Source organism: Phyllobates terribilis, unplaced genomic scaffold, assembly GCF_046119375.1.
Source record: "Phyllobates terribilis strain yellow unplaced genomic scaffold, ASM4611937v1 Scaffold_44__1_contigs__length_10104851, whole genome shotgun sequence".
Taxonomy (NCBI): Eukaryota; Metazoa; Chordata; class Amphibia; order Anura; family Dendrobatidae; genus Phyllobates; species Phyllobates terribilis.
In genome coordinates this window covers 4,122,195-4,138,358 of record NW_027362804.1, presented here as the reverse complement: position 1 = coordinate 4,138,358, position 16,164 = coordinate 4,122,195, and positions in this window count along the sequence as shown.

The following is a 16,164-nucleotide window of genomic DNA, read 5'->3' as shown; positions in this document are numbered from 1 at the left end:
CATCACTCGACTGAAACTGCCCTGACCAACGTCACCAACGACCTACTAAATGCCAAATCCAAGCGACACTACTCCATCCTCCTCCTTCTGGACCTGTCATCTGCCTTTGACACAATGGACCATTCCCTCTTACTCCAGATTCTTTCATCTCTTGGCATCATGGACTTGGCTCTATCTTGGATCTCCTCATACTTAACAGACAGGACATTCAGCGTCTCCCACTCACGCACCACCTCCTCATCTCACCCCTTATCTGTCGGTGTCCCCCAAGGTTCAGTTCTAGGACCTCTGCTCTTCTCCATCTACACCTTTGGCCTGGGACAGCTCATAGAGTCTCACGGTTTTCAGTATCACCTCTATGCTGACGACACACAGATCTACCTCTCTGGACCCGATATCTCCTCCCTACTAACCAAAATCCCACAATGTCTGTCCGCCATGTCATCCTTCTTCTCTGACAGATTTCTAAAACTCAACATGGATAAAACAGAGTTCATCATCTTTCCACCCTCTCATTCATATCCCCCATCTGACCTATCCATCAACGTCAATGGTTGTTCACTCTCCCCAGTCCCACAAGCTCGCTGCCTTAGAGTAACCCTGGACTCTGATCTCTCCTTCAAGCCACATATCCAAGCGCTTTCCACTTCCTGCCGACTCCAGCTCAAAAACATCTCCCGGATCCGTGCATTCCTCAGCAAAGACTCTGCAAAAACACTAGTGCATGCCCTCATCATATCCCGCCTCGACTACTGCAACCTCCTGCTCCGTGGCCTCCCTTACAACACTCTTGGGCCTATCCAATCTATCCTAAACTCTGCTGCTCGACTAATTAACCTGTCCCCCCGCTATTCCCCGGCCTCTCCTCTCTGTCAATCTCTTCACTGGCTCCCCATTGCCCAGAGAATCCAGTTCAAAACTCTAACCATGGCATACAAAGCCATCCACAACCTGTCTCCCCCATACATCTGTGACCTAGTCTCCAGGTACTTATCTGCACGCAACCTCCGATCCTCACAAGATCTCCTTCTCTACTCCCCTCTTATCTCCTCCTCCCACAATCGTATACAAGATTTCTCCCGTGCATCCCCCCTACTCTGGAACTCTCTACCCCAACACATCAGACTCTCGCCGACCGTGGAAACCTTCAAAAGAAACCTGAAGACCCACCTCTTCCGACAAGCCTACAACCTGCAGTAACCACCGCTGCACGACCAGCTCTACTCTCACCTAATGTATCCTCACCCATCCCTTCTAGAATGTGAGCCCTCGCGGGCAGGGTCCTCGCTCCGCCTGTACCAGTCGCTGACTCATTTTGTTAAGATTATGTAAATGCTTTTGTTATGTATATCCCTATCACATGTAAAGCGCCATGGAATAAATGGCGCTATAATAATTAATAATAATAATAAAAAGACAATATCAATTCCCATAGGAAAAGTGGTGGAGGTTACAGTGGAATAAAAAGACAATATCATTGCCTCTTTGATGAGCTGTGGAATTCAGAGTGGTTTAACCAGACGGTTTTAATGCCCCTTGGAAGAGACGTGGAGGTCATAGTAGCTTAATAAGATGATTTTAATGCCTCTTGGAGGAGTGGTGGAGGTTGCAGTGGTTTAAAAAGACAATATCACTGCCCCTTAGAAGAGTGGTGGAGGTTACATTGGAATAAAAAGACAATATCAGTGCCCTGTGGAATAGACATGGAGGTTACAGCAGCTTAACAAGACAGTTTTAATGCCCCTTGGAAGAGCTGTGGAGTTCAGAGTGGTTTAACTAGACGGTTTTAATGCCCATTGGAAGTGACGTGGAGGTCACAGTAGCTTAAAAATACGTTTTTAATGCCCCTTGGAAAAGTGGTGGAGGACGCAGTGGATTAAAAGGACAATATCAATGCCCCTTGGAAGAGTGGTGGAGGTGGCAGTGGAATAAAAAGACAATATCAATGCCCCTTGGAAGAATGATGGAGGTCGCAGTGGATTAAAAAGACAATGTCAATGCTCATTGGAAGAGTTGTGGAGGTTAGAGTGGAATAAAAAGACAATACTAATGCCCCTTGGAAGAGCTGTGGAGTTCAGAGTGGTTTATCCAGATGGTTTTATTGCCCCTTGGAAGAGTGGTGGAGGTTGCAGTGGATTAACAATAGAGATGAGCGTTGTTCTACTCGAACTGTTCGCCAATCTCAAATTCGAGCTGTTTTGGGCGGTGTTCGAGCCGTTCGGCGAACACGAACAATTTGAGAAAAATTCGGCTGTTCGAGGTTATGTTCGATAACTGTTCGTGCACCAAAATCATAACTGGATTTTTTCTCAGTAATGATGAAAATTAATGTTAATACGCAGTTTGAGTGTACAGCGGGGTGGGGGGAGGGGCAGGGGATGGATCTCTGCAGGAACAATGAAGATCTCCATTTTTTTTTCTCTTTCCCGCATTTACAGTGGGGAGGTGCAATCTGTCAGCCTATCAGCAGCGCACACACGGAGCGAAGTGCTTTTTTTCACACAAGCAAGGGCATGTGTCATTGGCAGTGTATGTCACATGTCCTTGCCCTATAAGACCAAGCCATTTTCCCCGTCGCCACCATTTTCTCACTGCTGCAGCTGCATGTTAGACGGCACCGCTGTTGCTGTGTGCGCTATACCTTGTTCATTTCAAGCCAATTTTCGCACAAATATACAGATAGCTTGGGAGTAGGGAATAGTTGTGATTGCAGTCCTTTTAAGGACTAGGTTACAGCATTTCCTACGACTTTTATCAGGAAGGTCTGTGCTCTTAAATAGATAGGTTGTGGGAGTAAAGACTAATTGTAATTGGAGTCCTTTTCAGGACTAGGTTACATCAGTTCCTATCAGTTTTTGCCAGGCAGGTCTGTGCCAGTGCTGTGCAAGTTTTTTTCACAGCATTTGGCTGAATCTAGCAAAGCTAATCCTTTTTGGCCTATTGCAGAGTGTGTTAGTCAGTGGAGTAGCCTATCTGTGTTGCAAGATATACCACCTGTGTATAGAATACCAATTTTTTTACTGCACCTAGTAAAGTAAAATCTTTTGGGCATAGCATCATTCTATTAGTCCATCTATACTGACCTCCATCAGGTTGCAAATTAAAACTAATTTTTATCTGCATCTACAGTACCTCTGAAAAAATATTTGGGCTTCTAGCTGTGTGTGGGACTTGTTGTATTAGTCCATCTATACTGACCTCCATCAGGTTGCAAACTGAATATATTTTTTTCTGCATCTACCTCTGAAAAAATATTGGGCTTCTAGCTGTGTGTGGGTCTTGTTCTATTAATCCATCTATACTGACCTCCATAAGGTTGCAAACTGAATATAATTTTTTTCTGCATCTAGCTCTGAAAAAATATTTGGCCTTCTAGTAGTGTGTCGGACTTTCTCTATTAGTCCATCTATACTGACCTCCATCAGGTTGCAAATTAAAACTAATTTTTATCTGCATCTACAGTACCTCTGAAAAAATATTTGGGCTTCTAGCTGTGTGTGGGACTTGTTGTATTAGTCCATCTATACTGACTTCCATCAGGTTGCAAACTGAATATATTTTTTTCTGCATCTACCTCTGAAAAAATATTTGGCCTTCTAGTAGTGTGTCGGACTTTCTCTATTAGTCCATCTATACTGACCTCCATCAGGTTGCAAATTAAAACTAATTTTTATCTGCATCTACAGTACCTCTGAAAAAATATTTGGGCTTCTAGCTGTGTGTGGGACTTGTTGTATTAGTCCATCTATACTGACCTCCATCAGGTTGCAAACTGAATATATTTTTTTCTGCATCTACCTCTGAAAAAATATTGGGCTTCTAGCTGTGTGTGGGACTTGTTGTATTAGTCCATCTATACTGACCTCCATCAGGTTGCAAACTGAATATATTTTTTTCTGCATCTACCTCTGAAAAAATATTGGGCTTCTAGCTGTGTGTGGGTCTTGTTCTATTAATCCATCTATACTGACCTCCATCAGGTTGCAAACTGAATATAATTTTTTTCTGCATCTAGCTCTGAAAAAATATTTGGCCTTCTAGTAGTGTGTCGGACTTTCTCTATTAGTCCATCTATACTGACCTCCATCAGGTTGCAAATTAAAACTAATTTTTATCTGCATCTACAGTACCTCTGAAAAAATATTTGGGCTTCTAGCTGTGTGTGGGTCTTGTTCTATTAATCCATCTATACTGACCTCCATCAGGTTGCAAACTGAATATAATTTTTTTCTGCATCTATCTCTGAAAAAATATTTGGCCTTCTAGTAGTGTGTCGGACTTTCTCTATTAGTCCATCTATACTGACCTCCATCAGGTTGCAAACTGAATATATTTTTTTCTGCATCTACCTCTGAAAAAATATTTGGCCTTCTAGTAGTGTGTCGGACTTTCTCTATTAGTCCATCTATACTGACCTCCATCAGGTTGCAAATTAAAACAAATTTTTATCTGCATCTACAGTACCTCTGAAAAAATATTTGGGCTTCTAGCTGTGTGTGGGACTTGTTGTATTAGTCCATCTATACTGACCTCCATCAGGTTGCAAACTGAATATATTTTTTTCTGCATCTACCTCTGAAAAAATATTTGGCCTTCTAGTAGTGTGTCGGACTTTCTCTATTAGTCCATCTATACTGACCTCCATCAGGTTGCAAATTAAAACTAATTTTTATCTGCATCTACAGTACCTCTGAAAAAATATTTGGGCTTCTAGCTGTGTGTGGGACTTGTTGTATTAGTCCATCTATACTGACCTCCATCAGGTTGCAAACTGAATATATTTTTTTCTGCATCTAACCCAGCCAATAGTTTTGGCCTAATACCACAGTTTGGCCACTCAGCTCTGCTCGGTTACCATCCATTGTTTTTTTGTGCAAACAACTCCAGAGTTGTGAATTAGTTAACCACCAAAATGAGTGGAAAAAGGCCTGCTGCTGGTGGAAAGGGGAATAGGCGTGTTGGGAAGGGGAAAAAAGGTTGTGTCCGTGGGGTAGGTGTTAAAGCAACAGTAACATCTGCAGAAGAAAGACCATCTTCCAGCCAAACTAAAATGTCTACTTCTTTTAGCGGACAATGTGATAAGATCCCTTTCTTACGGCCACGCCAATCGCTACAAATTCCAGATGAGGCACAAAAACAGCAGGTGCTTCAACGGATATCAAGTGCTCCTTTAAGTGGGCTCTCCTCCACATCAACTTCAACATCACAAATACTCCAGTCCTCAAAGGTGTCACCCAAATCGCACTTGCTTCCTCACAGCTCCCAAATCTCCAGCTGCCCGTCTGAGTATGAGGTAGAACAGATGGTTGAGTCTGCAGAGCTGTTTACTCATACTATAGCCTGGGAATCAGAGGTCGACTCCAGCGCTTCTGTGAATCCAGACGAGGAAATGATCTGCACTGATGCCCAGAATCTTTATGAGTCGGATCCAGGACCAGACGCAGAAGGTTCTGACCATAATGTAGACCCTCATTCCCAAACTGTAACTCCTGTTGGTGGAGACAATGAGGAAGACGATGATAAGACTCAAATACCTGATTGGAGCGACAACTTTAGTTTTTTGTCAGGGCAGGAACAGGTTGGCTCTGAGGACGACGGGTGTGATAACGCACAGGGTGATGATGATGAGGTCGGAGATCCCACTTACTGTCAACCCACAGTCAGCCAAGAGATGAGGTCAGCAGAGGAGGTGGAGGAAGATGCTAGTGACGACGAGGTCAGGTTGCGCCTTCCTGGACAGAGACGTAGTACTGGAAGCACGTCAACAACTGCATCCTCAAACACAACTCTGCCTCTCACCACAAGTCGTGGTGGCTCTTCAGGTCGCATGGGTGCTAAGCCTTGCATAGCTTGGGCATTTTTTCAGATCGATAAAGATGACCCAACTCGTGTTATCTGTAACATTTGTCAGCAAAAGCTAAGTAGAGGCCAAAAAATACATAGTTTGAGTACTTCATGCATGAACCGGCACATGGACATGAAGCATAAGTTGCAGTGGGAAGCTCAGTGTGCTACAATGCGGCCTAGCCGGCCGGGCCAACCACCGTCTCCCATATCTTGTGCATCCGCGGCCTCTTCATCCTCTGTGACTGGGGGGACAGCAGTCACACCTGTTTTGGGGCGCAGACCTGCCACCTCTTTACCCGCAACAGCCAGCGTGATTGGCAGGTCATCATTTTCTTTGGAGGTGGTAACACCAGCTGGTGTTGAGCGCTGTCCGACATCGATAGCACCACCTTTGGATCAAGGCAACCTAACATGTCCACCTGCATCTTCCTCACAGACCGGCAGTTTGCCGGGGACACCCTTATCAACCCCGTCTAAGCACAATAGCCAGCCCTCGGTCCCTCAGATGTGGACAAGTAAAAGACCATTTCCTCCTAGCCATGAGAAAGCTAAGAGGTTGAATTTCACCATCTGCAAGCTCTTGGCTACAGAAATGCTGCCTTTCCGCCTGGTGGACACAGAGGATTTTCGAGACCTTATGTCCGTCGCAGTGCCCCAGTACCAGATGCCCAGTCGTCACTACTTCTCAAAGAAAGGTGTGCCTGCGCTCCACCAGCATGTCGCACACAACATCACCACTTCTTTGAGAAACTCTGTGTGTGACAGGGTGCATTTCACCACAGACACTTGGACGAGTAGGCATGGACAGGGGCGTTACATGTCGCTGACTGGGCACTGGGTAACTATGGTGACAGCAGGACAAGGGGCTGCTGTCCAAGTCTTGCCGTCCCCACGAGTTGTGCGTCAATCCTCTTTATGTCAAAGTTCCTCCACTGCTTCTGCCTCCTCAACCTCCTCTCGGTCTTCCACCTGCACCCAAAGCCTGTCTGGTCATGCCACAAGCTTTCTAACTGCACAGAAGGGATCCTGCACACCTCCTTACTATGCTGGCAGTAGGGCTCAACGTCATCAGGCGGTTTTTACATTGAAATGTCTGGGAAATGTGAGTCACACAGCTGAGGAGTTGTGGTCAGCTCTGGAGAACCAATTTCATGAATGGTTGTCTCCACTGGACCTGAAACCAGGGAAGGCCGTGTGCGACAATGCTGCAAACCTGGGTGCGGCCCTTCGCTGGGGCAATGTCACACACGTGCCTTGTATGGCTCACGTGTTGAACCTGGTTGTCCAGCAATTTTTAGCCCACTATCCCAGACTAGATGGCCTTCTGCAGAGGGCACGGTCGCTGTGTGCTCACTTCCGCCGTTCGCATCCCGCAGCTCAGCGACTTACATCTCTACAGAAGTCGTTGGGCCTGCCACTTCACCGGCTAAAATGCGATGTGCCTACCCGGTGGAATTCAACTCTGCACATGTTGCAGCGACTGTGGCAGCACCGACAAGCCCTGGTGCAATACGTTCTGACGTATAGCCTGGGCCAACGAGATTCAGAGGTGGGGCAAATCACGCTGGAGGAGTGGTCTCAGATCAGGGACCTATGCACCCTTCTGCACAGTTTTGAAATGGCGACGAAGATGTTTAGTGCTGACGATGCCATTATCAGCATGACTATTCCGGTGATTTACATGCTGGAGCACATGTTAAACAGAATTCGGAGTCAGGTGGTGGCACAAGAGGAGGTGGAGGAAGTAGAGGAGGAGGAGTTGTATGCGGAAGGGCTAACATCTGCAAGGTCCAGAAGGTCGGCAGCACCAAGGCGGCAGGCATGTGAGGGTGGGGGAGATGGTTTTACCAGGGCGCATGGTAGCAGCCAAACTAGTGAGGAAGGTGCAGGAGCACAGGAAGAAGTGGAGGATGAACTGATGGAAGACTCATCAGATGAGGGAGACCTTGATCACATTTCTGTTGTGCGAGGTTGGGGGGAGAGGACAGAGGAAGGAAGCATGATTGTTACCTCGCCACCAACACAACAGGGACTTGGTGCTCCTGGATGCGCAACACACATGAGTGCCTTCTTGCTGCACTACCTGCAACATGACCCTCGAATTGGGAGAATTAGAAATAATCCTGACTACTGGGTTGCCACACTGTTAGATCCCCGGTACAAAAGTAAATTTGCAGAAATTATTCCTGCCATAGAAAGGGATGCACGCATGCAGGAGTATCAGCAGAGACTGTTGCAGAATCTTACATGTGCTTTTCCACAAAACACCTGTGGTGCACGTAGTGAATCTCACAGTTCCAACTTGCCAACCGTGGGACCGTCAAGTGTTCAGCACTCAAACCGTAACAGAACCACAGTATCTGGTGGTAACATCAATTTTGCGGAATCATTTCACCACTTTTTTAGCCCATCCTTTGCAAGGCCACAGGAGACAAGAAGTCTGACACATAGTCAACGCCTAGAGACGAAGGTACAGGAGTATCTCCAAGTAAACATTGAAGCCACGACTGTGTCACTGGACCCTTGCTCTTTTTGGGCTTCCAATCTGGATAAATGGCCGGAGCTAGCCACTTACGCCTTGGAGATCTTGTCATGCCCCGCAGCCAGCGTTCTGTCTGAACGTGTGTTCAGCGCTGCTGGTGGTGTGCTGACAGATAAGCGCACGCGGCTCTCCACTGATAATGTAGACAGACTCACGTTCATAAAGATGAACAAATCATGGATCCGAAACGACTTTTCTACCCCTGTGTCATCCTGGGGAGAGTAAAAGCTTGATGATTGGTTAAAATCACCCTACCAAACGTTTTAAGCTTTCAAATTACTAATCATGTTTATCTGTATCTTGACTGGAAAATAATTTGGGCTTTGTAGCAGTGTGCAGCACTGATCCTATTAGGCCATCTATAATAAGCTCCACCAGATTTAAAATTAATAATAATTTTTAGCTGCATCTAGCCCGGAAAATAATTTTGGGGCTCCGAGATGCGCAAGACACATAAGTGCCTTCTTGCTGCACTACCTGCAGCATGACCCTCATATTGTCAGAATTCGAAGTAATCATGACTACTGGGTTGCCACACTCTTAGATCCCCCAAACTTTTCGATCAACCTTTTCATTTTAATAAAGACCAAAAAAATGGTCATTTTTGAAATTATAAGCATTAGCAGGTTGTTAGAAACTGAAATCAAACAGTTTTCAACTCAAAACTTTATTCTAGGTGATGTTACATTTTCACATAGGACCCCTTGTTCGAAAGGAGCTTCTGAACTCTCTCGTCCATTGAATTTGTCAGGTTTTGGATGGTTTCTGCTTCAATTGTTTTGCATGAGGACAGAATACCCTCCCAGAGCTGTTGCTTAGATGTGAACGGCCTCCCGCCATCATAGACACTCCTTTTAATGATGCTCCAAAGGTTCTGAATGGGGTAGAGGTCAGGGGAGCATGGGGGTCACACCATAAGTTTGTCCCCTTTTATGCCCATATCAGCCAGAGATGCAGATGTTTTATGTGCAGCATGAGATGGTGCATTATCATGCAGAAAAATGATCTTGCTGTGAAATACACGGTTCTTCTTCTTGAACCATGGCAGGAAGTGCTGTTTGAGAAAATCCACATACATTATGGAGTTCATCTTTAGCGCCTTCAGGGATCCTAAAGGGGCCGACAATCTCTCTCCCCATGATTCCAGCCCAAAACATTACTCCACCTCCTCCTTGTTGGCGCTGTAGCCTTGTTTGCGTGGGGTGTCCATCAACCAGCCATCCTCCACTCCATCCATCTGGACCATCGAGCGCTGCACGGCACTCATCCGTGAACAAAACAGTTTTGAAATCAGTCTTCATGTAATGTTTGGCCCACTGGAGCCGTTTCTGCTTGTGTGAAGTGGATAGAGGAGGTCGACAAGATGGCGTATGCACAGCTGCAAACCTCTGAAGGACCCTGCATCTTGTTGTTCGGGGGACGTTGGAGGCACAAGCAGCTTCAAAAACTTGTCTGCTGCTATGACAAGGCTTTTTTGCCGCTGCTCTTTCAACCTGACGTAATTGCCTGTAGGAAAGAGTCCTCAATTTGCCCTTATCAGCACGCACACGTGTGTACTGTGAATCAGCTACATACTTCTTGATTGCCAAGACACTTCATCCTGATCATCGCACAATGTTGATTGTAGTCATGCCTTGACCTAAACACTCCACAATTTGTTGCTTCTCAGCAGCCGACACATCCTTTTTCTTTCCCATTTTGGCACAAAATGTAGGCTGCTTAATAATGTGAGAGAGCCTTCTTAAGTAGTCTTGCCTTTCATTGGACACACCTGCCAAACTAATTAGCACAGGTGTCTGCAATTGCTTACAGTGATATAAAGAGCCCTGACACACATCACCATCAATGAGTTTAACTGACAAACAAACAAATTCTTCCCTTATCACTCCTAAACACTTTTTGCATAATAATTTGGAACGCGGTGTACATGTGCTTTTCCACAAAACACCAGCGGTTCACGTAGTGAATCTTACAGTTCTAACTTGCCAACCGTGGTCTGTATGGAATTGTTCAATAAAGGGCCCAAAATTAAGATAACATAGATGGGAGAGGTCTCTATGAACAGGAATTCCTAAGTATTTGATACCCTGTGAGGGCCAGGCAAAGGGAAAGTTGGACTGGATGGAATCCTATATGGATTTGGGGAGGGAGACATCGAGGGCCTCAGACTTCGCTGCATTGATTTTAAAATTTTACCATGTAACAAAGTGATCTATTTCAGCCATAACAGCAGGGATGGATATATGTGATTGAGTGATATATACTAGGACATCATCAGCAAATAGAGAGCACTTGTACTCGGTGCCTCCCACCTCAATCCACCTAATATTGGGGTTATGGCGAATTGATGAGAGCAGGTGCTCCGTCACTAGGATGTATAAGAGAGGGGACAGAGGACATCCCTGCCTTGTCCCATTGGTGATTGTGAAAGGTGATGAAAATGTTCTGACGCACCCCCTGGGCCTTGGGACACCCGGAGCCGGACCCTTTTTGGTGGATGCTGGTGGTTGTAGTCTTCGTGGCGGCGACCCGGTTCCGTGGCTCAGGGCGGTCAAACCAGTGGCGGAACTATTTATGTGGTTTTGATGTTTAAATGTCCGACTACGCCACCCGTGGATTGCGGTCAGAGTGAACCGCCGCTACAGGGCAGACCGCTGAGGCTGGTGTTGTGGGTGCAGCAGAGCGTAGCATAACTCCCCACGGGAGGAGTATAGCCTCAGGGCAGTGTATGCGGAGGATGGGGGTGATGGTGCAGGGCAGCAGCAGTAACGACACGGAGTCAGTGATGCATTCCAGGGCCTTTACTCACAGTTCTTATTATCCAGACCACGTCTGCAGGTAACGGCTGCCCACGTCGTACTGTGCTCACCAGGTGAGGGGCTCAGACAACTCCCAGATAACTTTGGAGCACTTCACAGGACCCCCTTTGTGTGTCCTTTGTCTGGCCTTTCTTACCAACACTTCTGTCCGGCTGCCTCGGGCCTCCTCTTGGTAAACTTGGCGCCAGTTTCCCTGACCCTATGTGGTGCCTTCCTAGCGGGTGTAGCGAGGGGCTGCGCCACATAAAATGTCAGAGCCTCCGGTTTCTAGCTGAGGGTCGTTTCCTGCCTCCACTAGTTCGGGGACCGGTCTCCCCCTTTGGCCTGACCCCTCCACGCAGGTGGATTCGGGCGTGCGGTGGCGACTCGCCCGTCCGCACCCCTGGGATCCCTTCATTCCTCGTTCCTGGAGCCTTCTCCGCTCCTCTTCCTTCCTTCTCCCTCTTCCAGGCCTGGGCCTCTGTTACTAGGCCCGCCTCCGGAGCAGAGCTCATGCAGAGCCCCTGCTCCCTGCCACTTCTGCTCAGACTTCTCTGCACTGAACTAAGATGGTGCCCACCTTTTATACTCCCTTCTCAATGCACCCAGGAACTGCTTCCTCCCTGCTCCTGCACTACAGGGTTCCCCTTCCTCAGTGTTACCTCCCCCCACTCCAGCCAGGGACAGGGACTGTCGTGCCCATCTCAGGGGCATATTGGTCGCCCTGCCCCACGGCAATGTGGTGTAATGCATGCAGGTGTCGGGTCCTGATCCACACTCCATCCTTACCTGAGAGTGAGATATCACACCTCTGGGTGAGGTGCAATACGTCTGTAGCAACCGAGCCCTCAGGGTGCTACAGTTCCATTTATCTTCAGCCTAGGTGACGTATTGCGATACAGGGCCGTGATTTTGGCTATAAAAGGGTCCCCTAGACCCCTACCCCAAGCTTTTTAAGAGAATCATATATGGCGTGCCAGGAGACTCTATGGAATGCTTTCTCAGCATCCAACGAGAGTATCTAATTACAAATTTTTAACTGCATCTAGCCCAGGAAATACTTTGTGCCTAGTAGCAGTGTCTGCTAGTCAGCGGATTATCCCGGCTGTTAAGCAAGCTACACCACTTGTAGTTTAGACACTTAATTTTTTCAAAGGAAATGCTTCAGGACCATGGGATACTCAGTGAAGAGCATCAGGAGGCACCCCAAGGCATAGGGGCTGGGACTGGCAGTAGGATGCCTTGCGGTGGACAGCCGAGCTCGATCCTTATAAAAGCTTTTTAACTGCAGCAGCTTTAGTGGACGCTACTGGAGCTGGAATTACGCGGCTGCTGGCATGAGACTTGCCCTCCAATAGATCCTTGTAAATGGATTTAAAGTGTATTCATTCAAATTAGAGAGACAATTTAAATTAAAAAGCTTAGAGCTGCCTCCACCACAGGGGGGCTCGCTCGACCCACCAGCGGACAGGCACCAGTATTGGGAGAGGGGGGCTGGCCATCAGGGTTCACCGCGACTCTGGCACAAACCCGGCGACACGGAGGTGGCACGGGCAGGAGCGGACTGGCCGTGTCGGCTTCTCACTTTTTGGATTTTAGAAGGGCATGACATGCCTATATCTGTGTCTCCCCCTCCTTTTACTCCTCCACCTCTTTTATTTTCGCATGACTATATGTACTTGTCACTTTTCCATGTGTTAGTTGTGTCTTCTGAGCAGTTTGTCAGCTTTTGGACACCTTTGAAGGTGTTTTCTATGTGTTTCTATGTGTTTTTGTTTGCCTACCATTGGTTTTAACGGTGTTCGAAGGTGTTCGACGAACAGTTCGACGAACAGTTCGGCGAACACACGGGTGTTCGACGAACCGAACCGAACTCGAACACTACGGGGGTGGCTCAACACTAATTAACAAGACAATATCAATGCCCCGAGGAAGAGTGGTGGAGGTTACAGTGGAATAAAAAGACAATATCAATGCCCCGTGGAAGAGATGTGGAGGTAACTTTAGCTTAACAATATGGTTTAAATGCCCCTTGGAAGAGAGGTGGAGGTCGCAGTGGAATAAAAAGACAATATCAATGCCCCGTGGAAGGGAAGTGGAGGTAACAGTAGCTTAACAAGACAGTATTAATGCCCCTTGAAAGAGAGGTGGAGGTTGCAGGGGTTTTAAAAGACAATAACAATTCCCATTGGAAGAGTGGTGGAGGTCTCAGTGCAATAAAAAGACAAAATCAATGCCCCTTGGAAGAGTGGTGGAGGTTACAGTGGAATAAAAAGACAATATCAATGCCCCTTGGTAGAGCTGTGGAGTTCAGAGTGGTTTAACCAGATGTATTTAATGCCCCTTGGAAGAGACGTGGAGGTCACAGTAGCTTAACAAGACTGTTTTAATGCCCCATGGAAGAGTGTTGGAGGTCGCAGTTGATTAAAAAGACAATTTCAATGCCCCTTAGAAGAGAGGTGGAAGTCGCAGTGGAATAAAAAGACAATATCAATGCCACTTGGAAGAGTGGTGGAGGTTACAGTGGAAGAAAAAGACAATATCAATGCCCCGTGGAATAGACATGTACGTAACAGTAGCTTAACATGATGGCTTTAATGCCCCTAGGAAGAGTGGTAGAGGTTGCAGTGAATAAAAAAGACAATAAAAATCAATGCACATTGGAGGAGAGGTAGAGGTCGCAGTGGAATAAAAAGACAAAATCAATGCCCCTTGGAAGAGTGGTGGAGGTTACTGTGGAATAAAAAGAAAATATCAATGCCCCATGGAAGAGTTGTGGAGGTCACTGTAGCTTAACAAGATAGTCTTAATGCCCCTTGAAAGAGTGGTGGAGGTCGCAGTGGAATAAATAGACAATGTCAATGCCCCTTGGAAGAGTGGTGGAGGTTAGAGTGGAATAAAAAGACAATACCAGTGCTCCTTGGAAGAGCTGTGGAGTTCAGAGTGGTTTAAATTGACAGTTTTAATGCCCCTTGGACGAGACGTGTAGGTCACAGTGGATTAAAAAGACAATATCAATGCCCCTTGAGAGAGTGGTGGAGGTCGCAGTGGAAAACAGAGACAGTACCAATGCCCCTTGGAAGAGTGGTGGAGGTTACAGTCGAATAAAAAGACAATATCAATGCCTCTTGGAAGAGCTGTGGAGTACAGAGTGGTTTAACCAGAAGGTTTAATGCCCCTTGGAAGAGTCATGGAGGTCACAGTAGCTTATCAAGACTGTTTTAATGCCCCATGAAAGAGTGGTGGAGGTCGCAGTGGATTAAAAAGACAATATCAATGCCCCTTAGAAGAGTGGTGGAGGTTGCAGTGGAATAAAAAGACAATATCAATTCCACTTGGAAGAGATGTGGAGGTCGCAGTGGAACAAAAAGACAATATCAATGTCTCGTGGAAGAGACTTGGAGGTCACAGTTGCTTAACAAGATGGTTTTAATGCCCCTTGGAAGAGTGATGGAGGTCGCAGTGGATTAAAAAGACAAAATCAATGCCCCTTGGAAGAGTGGTGGAGGTTACAGTGGTATAAAAAGACAACATCAATGCCTCTTGCAAGAGCTGTGGAGTTCAGCGTGGTTTAAATTGACGGTTTTAATGCCCCTTGGAAGAGACGTGGAGGTCACAGTAGCTTAACAAGATGGTGTTAATGCCCCTTGGAAGAGTGGTGGAGGTTGCAGTCGAATAAAAAGACAATATCAATGCCTCTTGGAAGAGCTGTGGAGATCTGAGTGGTTTAACCAGACGGTTTTATTGCCCCATGGAAGAGACGTGGAGATCACAGTAGCTTATCAAAACTGTTTTAATGCTCCATGGAAGAGTGGTGGAGGTCGCAGTGGTTTAAAAAGACAATATCAATGCCCCTTAGAAGAGTGGTGGAGGTCGCAGTAGAATAAAAAGACAATATTAATTCCACTTGGAAGAAATGTGGAGGTCGCAGTGGAATAAAAAGACAATATCAATGCCTCGTGGGAAGAGACTTGGAGGTCACAGTAGCTTAACAAGATGGTTTTAATGCCCTTTGGAAGAGTGGTGGAGGTCGCAGTGGAGTAAAAAGACAATATTAATGCCCCTTGGAAGAGTTGTGGAGGTCGTAGTAAAATTAAAAGACAATATCAATGCCCCTTGGAAGAGCTGTGGAGTTCACAGTGGTTTAACCAGAAGGTTTTAAGGCACCGTGGAATAGACGTTTGAGGTCACAGTAGCTAAACAAGATGGTTTTAATGCTTCTTGGAAGAGAGATGGAGGTCGCAGTGGATTAAAAAGACTAAATCAATGCCCCTTGGAAGAGTGGTGGAGGTTACAGTGGAATAAAAAGACAATATCAATGCCTCTTGCAAGAGCTGTGGAGTACAGATTGGTTTAACCATGCGGTTTTAATGCCCCTTGGAAGAGACGTGGAGGTCACAGAAGCTTATCAAGACTGTTTTAAAGCCCCTTGGAGGAGAGGTAGAGGACGCAGTGGATTAAAAAGACAATATCAATTCCCCTTGGAAGAGTGGTGGAGGTTGCAGTGGAATAACAAGACAATATCAATGCCCCTTGGAAGAGTGGTGGAGGTTACAGTGGAATGAAAAGACAATATCAATGTCCCTTGGAAGAATGGTGGAGGTTACAGTGGAATAAAAAGACAATATCAATGACCCTTGGAAGAGTGGTGGAGGTTCCAATTAAATAAAAATAAAATATCAATGCCCCTTGGAAGAGACGTGGAGGTCACAGTGGAATAAAAAGACAATATTAATGCCCCTTGGAAGAGTGGTGGAGGTCGCAGTAAAATAAAAAGACAATATCAATGCCCGTTGGAAGAGTGGTGGAGGTTAGTGTGGAATAAAAAGACAATATCAATGCCCTTTGGAAGAGCTGTGGAGTTCACACTGGTTTAACCAGAAAGTTTTAATGCACCGTGGAATAGACGTGGAGGTCACAGTAGCTTAACAAGACGGTTTCAATGCTTCTTGGAAGAGTGATGGAGGTCGCAGTGGA